Below are 12445 nucleotides of genomic sequence, written 5' to 3'. Positions count from 1 at the left end.
CTCAAATTGGGTTAGTGTAAAAATGCTGACTATCGTAAAGCAAATTGAAAAAGGCGTATTGTGGAACGGTCGGGAAAAACCGTTGCTCTAAATCCCAGTATTGCTCCACGAGCCATCATATCTTGCAACACCCCAAAAATTCATTAACCGCCAACTCTCTGGCTACATCTCGTCGTCGGATTGTCGTCGCGTTTGATGTAACGCGGCGTGAATCTCTGGCACCCCTCATCTGCAGGTGACAATACTCACGATTCAACACCTTTCGGGCCATTTCCCACCGGGGCCAAACACTAGAGTGCAAACAGTGTGTGAGATGAAAACAGAAGCAAACATCACTTACCTTTGTTTAAATCGCCGCCTACTGGTGTTCTCCTGCTCGGATCCCAATGTTGTGATACGGTACCACGGCCCAACACACACACACGCACACAGACACTGACTGGCTGACCACAAAACGGTTGGCGATACTGCTACCGTAGTCGGCTTACCGCAACAGGGCCGAAAGTGAATGCAGCTGCTGCACCTTGCTTGTTGCTTTGATAACCTCTCGCTGCACCCAATCCCTAGTGACACTGCACCCGCACCATCCAGGCGACGGGAACTGCATTATATTTTCATCAACACTCACACACACATACACACTAATACAACCTCACAACCTGACGCTTCGTGGCCAAAATGATGTCGTAGTGATGAAAAGTGAAGCAACCCGTGGCCAGGCGAAGAAAAACACCCACCGCAACACACTTTGGCCGATGCCGGTGCAAAAAAGGTTCACGCGTTTGGCCCGTGAGAACCGCGGATGAAATTAATTCAAACCTCACCTACCTTTTTGTTGCCGGCACTTACGTAATGCACCCTGTGTGCACCCACCCTCATACACTCACTTCACCGGGGACACTTTTAAATGCATGCGGCTGGATCGACTTTATTTTTTTATTGTTGCACTTACTTTTGCACTTTCGTGTAATTATTCACCCGCAAGCGGCCTTATTCGAACTGGGACCACATACACACACCCTTTGTTTTGCAAAAAAAACAACCACTCAATCAAATTTATTTGCTGCTGGAGACACTTTTACTACAAATCTGAAACAAGATGAAAGTAATTTCATTACGTCCGACCGTATTACGCATGAAAATGGCATTTCGATTATGCATCGATCATGTATTTAAATTAAATAGGTTTCCACCGAAATATATGCACATATTGTATTATATTTGTAATTAATAATCATTCTTATGTTGACTACTTAACACTAGAACTACCGGATCAGTCATTTTGACTAGAACGCTTCATTTTCATCACATTTTTTTTGGGTTAAACAATTCCAAACAAATTTTTGGGGCTAGTTGAAACATGAATTTTACATATATTCCATAGTACGATCTCCAACAAACAATAAAAATTATTCCAACTATTCGAAATTGTTTAAAAATTTACCAAGAACGAAAAACGCTTAAAACGCTTGATACTTCAAGTGTTAAAGTAAAAATAATTAAAAAACGATTAGTATAATCAGACAAACACTTTTACACAGCTATTAAGTATAATAATGACATGTTTTATATATTTTGTTTTGTTAGGAAGTTCTTGAAGTTCTTTGAAGTATCAGTTTTGAAGTACCCATTAATCAATATTTTACATGATATTTATTTTTAAAAAATCGCTTATCTATATCGATTCAAACCTGTTCAACACTGTTGTGTATTTAGATTTTTAATATTTGTGGTTCAACAAGCATTAAGTTTCATTTAATCATGCATGAATAACTTTTTTCAATAACACTCATAAGATATACAGGAACATAAACACGTAGAGAGAAATGAACATAAACGAGGTTTAACGAAAGATAGTCGGGTTAACCCGGTGGTGTATGTGATAAACGGCGCTAGTTCCATCCGACAGGACCGTAGATCAAATCCCGTCCGGACCCTTCCCTCCGTAGCAAGGACTGACTATCCGGCTACGTGGCAAAAATAAGTAATTAACCCAGAAATGGCCGGCATGCCTTGTGGAAGGGTCGTTAAGCCAACGAGACAGAGAGAAACTCAAACAAAAAGTCATATTACGCACAATACTCAAATCTTTCATGGTAAATTAAACATATTAAAAAAGAATTTACACCACTCAAATGTTGGTATTCAGCTAACATATTTGCTGAATGGTTCAGATATTTAAATTTCATCACGTTGTCTAGACACGAAAAGTCAACCAAAATGCATGCAACCATATCAAATATCATGATATTAGCAATTGAGTCACAATTCTGTACACAAAACATTCCCTTTATCGGAGAGAAAAAGGGAACCCGAATCAGAAGAAGAATTATTTGCCAGAACGAATATGACAAGAACCCATTAATGAAAAGTTTGTCATTTTATTTTAGGCAAACAAATGTGGAAAAGTGTTCATCACCCAAACGCTGCATGCTGCAGTGTGATATGGTGATAATATTTCACACCAGCACCAGGACCATACCAGATAAGACAGAAAGCTGTGAACGGGGAAATGGTAAAGAATAGCAAAAAAATGGGTCATTGCACGAGCACAGAGATTTCCACAGATGACGTAAGTGATGATACTAACAAGTAAAATGCTTTGGCATTTGGTTCTTTCTTTTCCACTCAAAACCGTGACAATTGCATAACATTTTTCATTGAGATTTTCCCGTTGTTTTTTTATGTGTGCGCCTTTATGTATGCTTTTTCCACGATTTTCCACCCATCACGCGCTTTTCATTCCGACCAAACGTGTCTACTAAACTAGTTTGGTCAGCCAATGGTTTTTTTTCTTTTCAACAAAAATTTTTTTAACTGCTTGTCCATCATCAGAAAAAGAATCTATATAGCAAAAAAATGGGTCATTGCACGAGCACAGAGATTTCCACAGATGACGTAAGTGATGATACTAACAAGTAAAATGCTTTGGCATTTGGTTCTTTCTTTTCCACTCAAAACCGTGACAATTGCATAACATTTTTCATTGAGATTTTCCCGTTGTTTTTTTATGTGTGCGCCTTTATGTATGCTTTTTCCACGATTTTCCACCCATCACGCGCTTTTCATTCCGACCAAACGTGTCTACTAAACTAGTTTGGTCAGCCAATGGTTTTTTTTCTTTTCAACAAAAATTTTTTTAACTGCTTGTCCATCATCATGCATGCACACACAAAAAAAGGTGGAACACAATCACAGCCAGAATCATAACACGGACCGTTCTTTTTGTGCTGCCTTTGTGAACTTTTCAACCGGTACTATTGTTTGTATCTCAACTTTACCATTGTGGAACCACTTGAAAAATGCTTTTATTTTCACATTTTCACTTTCACAATAGAAAAGCAGACATTTCCACTGACAGCCACTGGTAGAGAAGATTTTTTTTTTCTTTTCAAAACAGTAACCAGCTTTTATGTTACATTTGAGACGATTTTAAATACTAGACAAAACGATACAACTCGGATTGAACTGTCAGATTTGCTTGGACAAATCTACAGGCTCATTATCATTGCTCTTATTTTCACACTTAACTTGATCTCGTACTCTTGAAGGAAAATTAACACGAGCGTACTCAATTTCTTTTTCTTTTTTGGTACTCAAATATTCCTTGGCCTTGGAGGTGTTTTTTTTGGTTTCCTTTTAAGTTTATTAGTCTACGCTGGAAACCGGATCCGGAAACGATTTGGAAAGGTTTCTGTCGGGTGAAAAATTGCCAACGGCAAAGACAGCAGCACCGGACCACAAATTATTTCTACCAAAATGTTTTTTAAACATTTAAGCATATTACAATGGAAAATTACACGAAAAACAATACAAAACGCTAAAACATTTATTAGCGAAATAATATTTACCCCCACAAAAAGGGTCTTGATTAACCAACTCTCCGCATTAGTTAGCAAGTGTAAGTTTTAAACAATTTTTTTCCTCTACTCCAGATATACTTTCCAGTGTCGAAAAAAAAAGTTTTAAATCACTTCGGACACTCAGCCAACGGCAAGAAGTAGCTGATGTAAAGATGATGAAGGTAAAGGTGTCGGCGTTGATGGCGGTAATCGAATATTTGTCCGAAAACATTACGCCGGACTCAGAACGCCACTTGGTTTATTATCTTGCACTGTGTTTTTTTTGTTTTGTTTTTTCCCATTACTTCTTGCACCAAAAGAAAGCAAAGAAGATTTGTTTCTATTTTGTTAGCCAACCTTTCGTTACGCGAACTTCCATCAGCGCTACTCGCGGATTACAGATTCCAGGCTCCCGGGGCGGGACTTTGGGAGTTCGGGACGTTTGTTTGATGGTAAAAGTTTAATTTGATATACACACTGTTTTTTTGTTTGTTTGTGTGCTTTCTTTCTTTCTTCCTTTTTTGGCAGTAGAGAAGCAAACAATAAGGCACAAGGGGGAAGGCAGCACCACACCACGGTAAGGGATGACGACAATATAACAAGTGTACAATGAGGGTGTAAGATGAGGATCAACTTTTCGTTGTTGAAATGCTTTCGGTGTTATTTGATTAGTATCAAATTGTGGCCGTCATCCCTTTTGTGAAGCTGGTCGCTTTGTTAGTACAATCCTGCGAAAGGAATGCAATTTCTCTTTCAACATTAGACAGTGTTTTTGTGTTTTGGTTCCAATACATAAGCTAGTCGCATCACAAAAAAAAATTATCAATTTTTTAAAAAAAGTTTTGCTTTATTGCATAAACAGCAGTAAAATTGGTATAAATTAACGACTGTCTGTGATAACGATCGGTCTCGGTCGTAAAATTCTAGTCAACAAAATCTACCCTAAACTACCCTTTCCATAATACTATAGCGAAGGTGATCGTAAAAGTTGTCACCTTTTTGGTCAAAATGAATGGCATTTGTCAACCGGGACCCATCGAATCGTTGGCCAAAAATACATACGACACCCCCCTCAAGCAAAATACCTTCCAAATCTAAGGCAAAAAGAGAGAGAGAGAATGGAAAACCCAACCTCTCGCTTAACCATCTTCATAGTGCCCAGTGAAACGTGCCAACAAATTGTAAAAATACGAAAAATACCATTCCACCTGGATGCTAATTGTGAAATAACATTCCCAAACACACGGGGTTCACAGTCAAGGTTAGTCGGTTGTTGCTGGAAGTAATGCCGACTAGCTACTGGAGCCTCAGGACGTGGTGAAAATTCCCACCCAAAAAAAAGCAACAAAAAAACATCAAAGGATCGGTGTTTTAGGACAGTATTTTCCGGCTCGTTTTACGTTCTTTTGTCGACCAGGGTTTTACCATTTGTACGCTTCTTTTTTATTTTTTAGTTTCCGTCATGCTTTACGGCATGCGCCGAAGAAAATTTGTTCCGGGGCCCCACTTTAACTAGCGATAACGCTGGGTAATATCGTTTAGAGCACTGGTTAAGATTGGACTTTTGGGCAAAACAGTTCGAGTCCTTCGTGAGAGTCAGTTTTATTTTTTGCTGCACCAAATGGTCGAACAAATACCTCCTATAAGTCGAATGTTGCAATATTATTTGTAAATGAAATTAAAAAAATTGTACCTACCTTTTACAATGCTTTCCAGTCCAGCTTTCCTCTCTATTGTGCATACAAGCAAAAACGCACGGCATAAGTATATAAATTCTGCCAAAGTGCCCTATTCTATAGTCAGCCACTTATTGAACATTTGGTCCCTTTACCACTTTCTGGTTGTACTTTTCTCTTTTTACAGTAAATTCTTTTGAATTCGACCATCTTCTTACACACCTCGACCGGGCGGAAATAATGCAAAAAATTTAATATTCCATGAAAACTGTCTTCGTACCGGCACAAACAAAATCAATCGAGCACAAAATTACATCGAAGCCTTTCCAAAGCCCACGACTTCCGTTTGGACTTTTGCCGAGGGGGAAAAAATATATTGGCTAGAAGGGAACATTTTAACGATCCAGACGCGCTGAATACTTCAAAAGCTTTAACGCGATTGTTCGCACGGATGTTAGTCTTTCCCAAATGGCAGCGCAATATGACTGTTTACATGCGTCCGATCGTTTATAAAAACATAAGCCTAGTTAAGCTGATGAAGCTGCTCCTCTTAATACAGCTGTAGTGATGTTTTTTCTTTCTTTTTGGGAGGCGAAACTTTTCAGTAAAAATAAATTCCATGACCTCTCTTAGGAAAGCTTACACCCATTACAGCATTTCTTCTCATTAATGGAAGGCTTAAAGCCAAACATGACAAACCATAATCAGTTCGGCCGGGCAGAATACGTCATTCTATAAACGCACCATTTTCGGATCCTTAAGTTTTTGGGAGAAGTGTTGAGTCGCCGTTTTTCGTGATACTTTTTTCCCCGGCTTGCGGATACTCGCGGGCGCAAACTAAATACCATCACCCAGTTAATGGTTTGTAAAGAAACTGCCAGCACTTTTGGCACCCGACACCACCATACTTACAATAAACATTAACGTTGACTGAGGTTTTCGCGTGGAATAAAAAGAAGGAAGAACTCCACAAGTACGGACGCTTTATCGAATGCCGTTAGTGCTAATTGACGCATTTTTTTTGTGTTGGTGGGAACTATTTTACCCAAAAACATGTACGCCTTTACTCCTAACAACTTTACTCCATTAGTGTTAGTGGTGGAAGTTGCCGATAGGACACAGTTGGTTAAGTTTCATTGAAGTGTATTACACGAAGTAATACAAAGAGGTTTAGTTTTGGTTGTTTGCCTGGTCAATTTATAACTTGTATAAAGTTGTAATTGCTAGAGTTCTTTTACAACAATGTACTCTGGGCACAATGTGTACAATTATTTTCTGCGATTTATTTTCGCAATTTTTTTTCGGGAGTGTTCCTGACGAACGATGGTTCAGGAACGATCGTTCAGGTGAATGTCAAAGCCTTAAAAAATGAATTAATTTTCGTACAATTTTGCTATTTGGGCTCTCTCAACAATTCACTATAGTTCATTTTTTAATCATTTTGATGCATTTAGGGCCATTTTGCTTCATTCAGTAATATTTTTAATCACTTCGGTCTGCTATATACAAGATGATGAACCATCTATAAAAATCCGTTAAAATAATGAAGAGCAAGTTTTAGCGACCTTGAGTGCATTCTAACCCTTTCTAGTCTATATACGCCAGTGTTGTCAAACTCATTTTGGCATTTTGGGCCGGTGTGCAAACAAAAATTATTTTCCGCGCCAAGACAAGTCAGAAGGGTAGGGAGCAGTCGGAAGGAATTAAAATTCAACAGTTATTTGGACTTCAAGTAGATTCAAGAGCGTGTTACTTACATGTAAAAGAGTACATACACAAAATATACAAATTATTTTTCAATTTTCCAAGCTACACCTCACTTAAGCCAGATAATAATCGATGTTCTCTTTCTTCCTTTGTGGGCCGGATTCAAAGACCTCGCGGGACGCATGTTTGACATGTCTGATATACGAACCTTAGGGGCTTTGGCACAAGATTTACAGCTATTAAATTTCAGCAACGGCAAGTGGCAAATTCGGATTACTACATGATTTGGGAATGCTTGACGGAGTACTATTCAATGAAAATAAGGCTAAAGTCTGAAACACGACCCCCCCCACTCACGGGCACTCATTTGAGTGACTTTTTTTCGTGCAGGGTGGTTCGAAATCGGTTGCGTGTTTTTTAATTATGTTTCGAGACACAGACACCTGAGGGCATGGCCGTCGAAGAAGAAAATGTAGCAATTGGTGCCATCTATCGACCACAGGTCAAAGATTGGCGATCCGTTGGAGCTTTCGCGAATAGCTCCGGCCACAGACATGGTAGCGATTAGTGGTGCATGGACGAAATCTAGCCACAAGTGCCATCTAGCCATGGCCAGAAGAAAGTTTGGCGATATCTTGGATACCGGCGGAGCTATGGGGCAAAGTTGGGCCAAAAATGAGGAAAATTTTACGGTTTCACAAACAGCGTATGGAACTTGGTTCCTCGATGAATAAATCACTTTTCACTATGCGAAAACCTCCTTACAATTTAATAGTAATTGTAAAAAAAAATCAAATTCAGGCCACATTGCATAGTCTCCGAACCACCCTGTACGAAAAATTGACACGCAGATGAGTGACCGTGAGTGGGGGGGGTCGTGTTTCAGACTTTAGCCGAAAATAATATCCTTTTGCATGGTTACAATGATTATTCATGAATATTCAATATAGTAACGGATTCTTAATTCATTCGACAAATTGACGTAAATTTAAAATTGTGGTATACGAACATTGGGGGTTAGTGTACAGTTCATTACGAGGGGTAATAGTTCATCCCGAACGATCGTTCCTGAACGATCATTTCCAGAAACACTCCCGACGGGATTTTCCTGTATAATTTTTTTTTCAGCAAATGAATTACATCGTTCTATTATAAATTCCCACAGCTGGAATGTAACATAACTACCAAAAAGCAACACGACCAAAGATTGTCCTTTTCGGTGAAAATTGTTTGAAAATAGACCAAACAAAACTATGAAAAATATAAGCAGAACTTGTACAGAAAAAAAACAATAACACTGTTAACAGAAACAGAATCAACCAAACGATGATCAAAAAGATTATGCACACCAGGTTCTACCATTAAAAATCTCATTAGTGCCACGAACGGAAAAACAACGACAGACAAAACCAGCTTACAGTTTTCTGCTCCGGTGCACCCCCCAACAGCAGCAGTTTAATCCTGTTTTAAGTTTTGCACGATTTTATTTACAACAACCAACACACTTATGGTATATCAGCACATAGATCGTGTACAGTGATACCGTGTTTGTTCTTTTATCTTTTTTTTGCTGTTGTTCGGTATGTTGATTGCGTTCTTCGCTTTTCTAGCATACAAATAACTTTCTAGAATTGCAAGAAATAATTTGCAGAAGCGGTATTTGACTCCAAGGGTAAATACGGTTTACTTTTCTTTCCCCTGTGCAATCATTCCCCGACATGCCAACTATACTAACGTTACGAAAAACGCTATCGCAAAAAGGGATAACTGGAGCAAAGGTCGAGTGGGGTGAACATTGTTTGACCGTTGACCACAAATAGGTCGGTGACCGTCTCGGAACTGGTAGGTCAGAAAATGCCTTCTTTCTGTGCAAGTTTTTTTCCGTTTTCCGTTTTTGTTTTCCACTCTTACGGTTGTGATATGAAGCATAGTTTTTGTGTTTCATTTTTGTTTGCTTTGTGTTATTTCGTTTAATTAAAATCCTTTGGATAAGTAGGAAAAACGAAATACAAAAATCTGTTTTTTTATGTAAAGTATTAATCCAAATTTGATAGAAATACCAAGTCTTACTAATTTCCTCATCATTTCAGAGCTAGTTCTGCCTTTGCTTCCCACTAGAGCTTCACAAGTATAAATAAGTGTCGTTCTACGCATCAACTATATACAGGTATAACGTTTAAAGTTTTTAACCCACACGAAACATGTCCACGTTTTGTGACAAACCTTACAAATTAATATTCAAATACGCTTCCGGCAGTCGAGATGGTGGTGTGGTCTACCTGCCACGTTCGAGATTAAGGGAAGGGTGAAACATTAAACATCACTTCCGATCGCACGCTTCCCTCTACGAAGCGCGAGAAGCAACTGTACTACACAACCACATCACCAAGATTACGTAGTCCGAATGTACGACGACATCACCAACTCACCCACGGTAAAGTCAGTTCAAATCGTTGCCACGCGACAAAACGTCTCACCGGGATGACATCATTTTTGACGCAATGTAGCCGGCTGTAGGTACGGTTGTTTATTTAGCTTAAAACACGGCCGGAGTAAAGAATCAAAGACACAAAACATGAAACAAAAAAGTAGGGGGAAAAAAGGAGCAAAGCGCGCCAAAAATATACCGCCCAACAGCGTTCAAAAGAGGAGATCGATCTTGAGCCAACGCAAAATGCTCTGGCGCCATAATGCGTCCGCTTCTTGGTGGCCAGTTTTGCTGGATCTCCATTTCCTTGTTGTGCAACAGTGCCACAGTCCCACATTCGGCCACGTATGCCAAATGATGTTTCAATATTCATCCGCTTTAACCATTCATAATCGGAACGGAGCAAGGGAAAATATCGACCTGACGGTCGTTCTGGTTGCAGATTCGTATGCCCCAGGATACATATGGAAACAGTAAATAGATCGTCATCCTCCGACGTGTACTAGCTCTACCTGTAGACCAGTCACGCTATGAATGAGAAATCAGAAGTGACCTATTTACTGTACAAATTCAATGCGGAATATATTTAAAACCATTCAACCAACTATATGCAGGAATGTTGGAAGAATAGCACACAAAGAGATAAATATACACAAACCTCACGTTGAGAGAAGTCAAACCGTATGTAGTTTGTGTTGATAGAAACTACGAAGTACAAAATATTAAAAAATATAGACATTGACAATGATAAAACATTTTCTAATTACTATAACACACTCATTGACACGTAAATTTTCTATACAAAACAAACAATGCTATGACAGCATGGAGGTCAACAGTGCTAGAATCAGTACAGTATGAGTAGAAAATTTATTCAAAAATTCTTCATTAAAACTATTAGCAGCTCTAGTACTTGTGACACAAAAATGAGTATGTAGACATCAAAACTTATTCTACAAATATGCATGAAATGCAAAATAAATTAAATGCGTTTTTTCGTGACGTATTATGCGACCTGTGACAGTATTTATTTATATTTCATCTTGAAATTTTTCTCTTTCTGCTAAACAGGAAAAAAATATAGAAAATTACGGTAACATTTGCGGGTTAATAACATTTTGACAGTAAATGTCCAACTTAAAAAAAACACTGAAAGTTAACTCCAAAAAGCCTTCAATATAATGCATTGAAGCTCTGCTCCAGAACTCAGAATATGACTCGAATTTTATTGTTATTTCTGACAAATAGGGTCCCCTTTAAAAAATGGACTCTTAAATTATATGAAAATATGATTATTTTTAATTTTATAAACATATGATTTATGTCATTTGGTTCGACACAAAAAAAGTATATCTTACTCTACTTTTCATAACTTTAATAATCAAAGCAGATAAAAATATTTCAAAAATATTTCGCCAAAAATTCTACGTTACTGTCGATTGCAATAGTCTTTACCAATACTGCATTGATCAAACTTACTGCAAACGATAGTAAAATCGTCACACGCCTCATACACATATTGTTTTTGGGGTCTGAAACCTCCAGCACATAACCGCGAACGATGGCTTCATCGGTAAGTTTACACCATTTGTCACCGCAGCGATGTTGTAGCAGCCGACAGTACAGGAAAGTCGTGTGATGGTATTGGCCACGGGATAACCATGCAATGCTGCGCACCCGTCGGGTGTCATAATAAATGATGGCCGTGCTGATTCGATCGCGTGACAGCTGCGCCGAATGTGGGGACGATACACACACACGACACCTAGCACTGTTGGCGCATCGCATCAGGAGATCGCACTACCACTACCGTTTCGGATAGACAGCCTCACGCACGCACCAAACCGCCCACCTTCCAGCGAATTACCCGAGGTGGGGTCTTGTCCGACTTGATACGAAAAAAAAATCCGATGGACGCGACACCCGGACGCCAACAAATCTCTGAGCCAGAAAAAAGGCCCTCGGGCCTGTGACTGATGGAGATTTATTCCAGTCAATACTTTTTTTCGGCAAACCGTCCATCGTTTTCCCTGAGGCAAAGTGACTGCAGGTCGGCAAGAACGAAAAATAGTTCCAAAAAGGGTTTAAGCGGCACGGAGCATAATTTTCACTGTAGTAATTCCTCAACCTTACCCGTAATAGGGGTGGGCTACGATTCAGGACGAGTGACGTGCCTAATTTGGCGTTTGCCAAGGCTCGATTGAAAGGGTGGATCATAATACGCCACGCGATTTGCATGAGTTACCGTATAGGGTTGGGTTTGATGATGGATTTTTATTATTATTTGTCTCCTAAAGAGGTGCTGTCAACATCATTTGAGCAATAAGTAGTATACACAAGCAGATCAGTATATCCTTGGGAGTTGAGAATAAAGAGTTACTAAAGCATTTCGTGACATGGTCTCGGTATAGTTACAATTCAACAAATTTTACTTATTTCCAGCTATTTTACTTAGCTTCAGTTAAGTTTCACGTCATTAATCTAAAAATGACACAATATTCTTTAGGACAATAAATGTTTTGATCAAGAAAATAAATTTCCTCAAAAAATATTTTACAACAAGCAACCCGAATAAAACATTGATTACGATTATATTTCGAATTTGTATTTCATTTAAAAGAAAATTAAAACATTTAACCAATGTTTATCAAACTTTTAATACGTAACAATAAATGTTTCTTCGTTTTAAGATTTTTATGTTTTATTTGCCTGTGGCGGCTACAAGTAAAGCCCACACAAGTTTGTGAGTTTATCATCTATGTTATTGTCTTTCGACGTAAATCGTGGAAACT

The 12445-nt window shown here is 38.7% G+C and overlaps 1 protein-coding gene across 6 annotated transcripts in view; it reads right to left on the bottom strand.

The window, feature by feature from the left end:
• Positions 1-12445, bottom strand: part of LOC125763270 (uncharacterized) — a 148213-nt gene that overhangs the window by 120988 nt on the left and 14780 nt on the right. For all 6 annotated transcript variants that reach the window (XM_049426178.1, XM_049426180.1, XM_049426179.1 and 3 more), the window contains one exon: positions 341-1089. The gene's annotated coding sequence lies outside the window, so the exon portion shown is untranslated. The remainder of the gene's footprint in view (positions 1-340; positions 1090-12445) is intronic.

This window comes from Anopheles funestus, chromosome 2RL (genome assembly GCF_943734845.2).
Source record: "Anopheles funestus chromosome 2RL, idAnoFuneDA-416_04, whole genome shotgun sequence".
NCBI classification, from domain to species: Eukaryota; Metazoa; Arthropoda; class Insecta; order Diptera; family Culicidae; genus Anopheles; species Anopheles funestus.
Note: the sequence above shows the minus strand (reverse complement) of the source record. Positions and strands in the feature narration are given on the sequence as shown.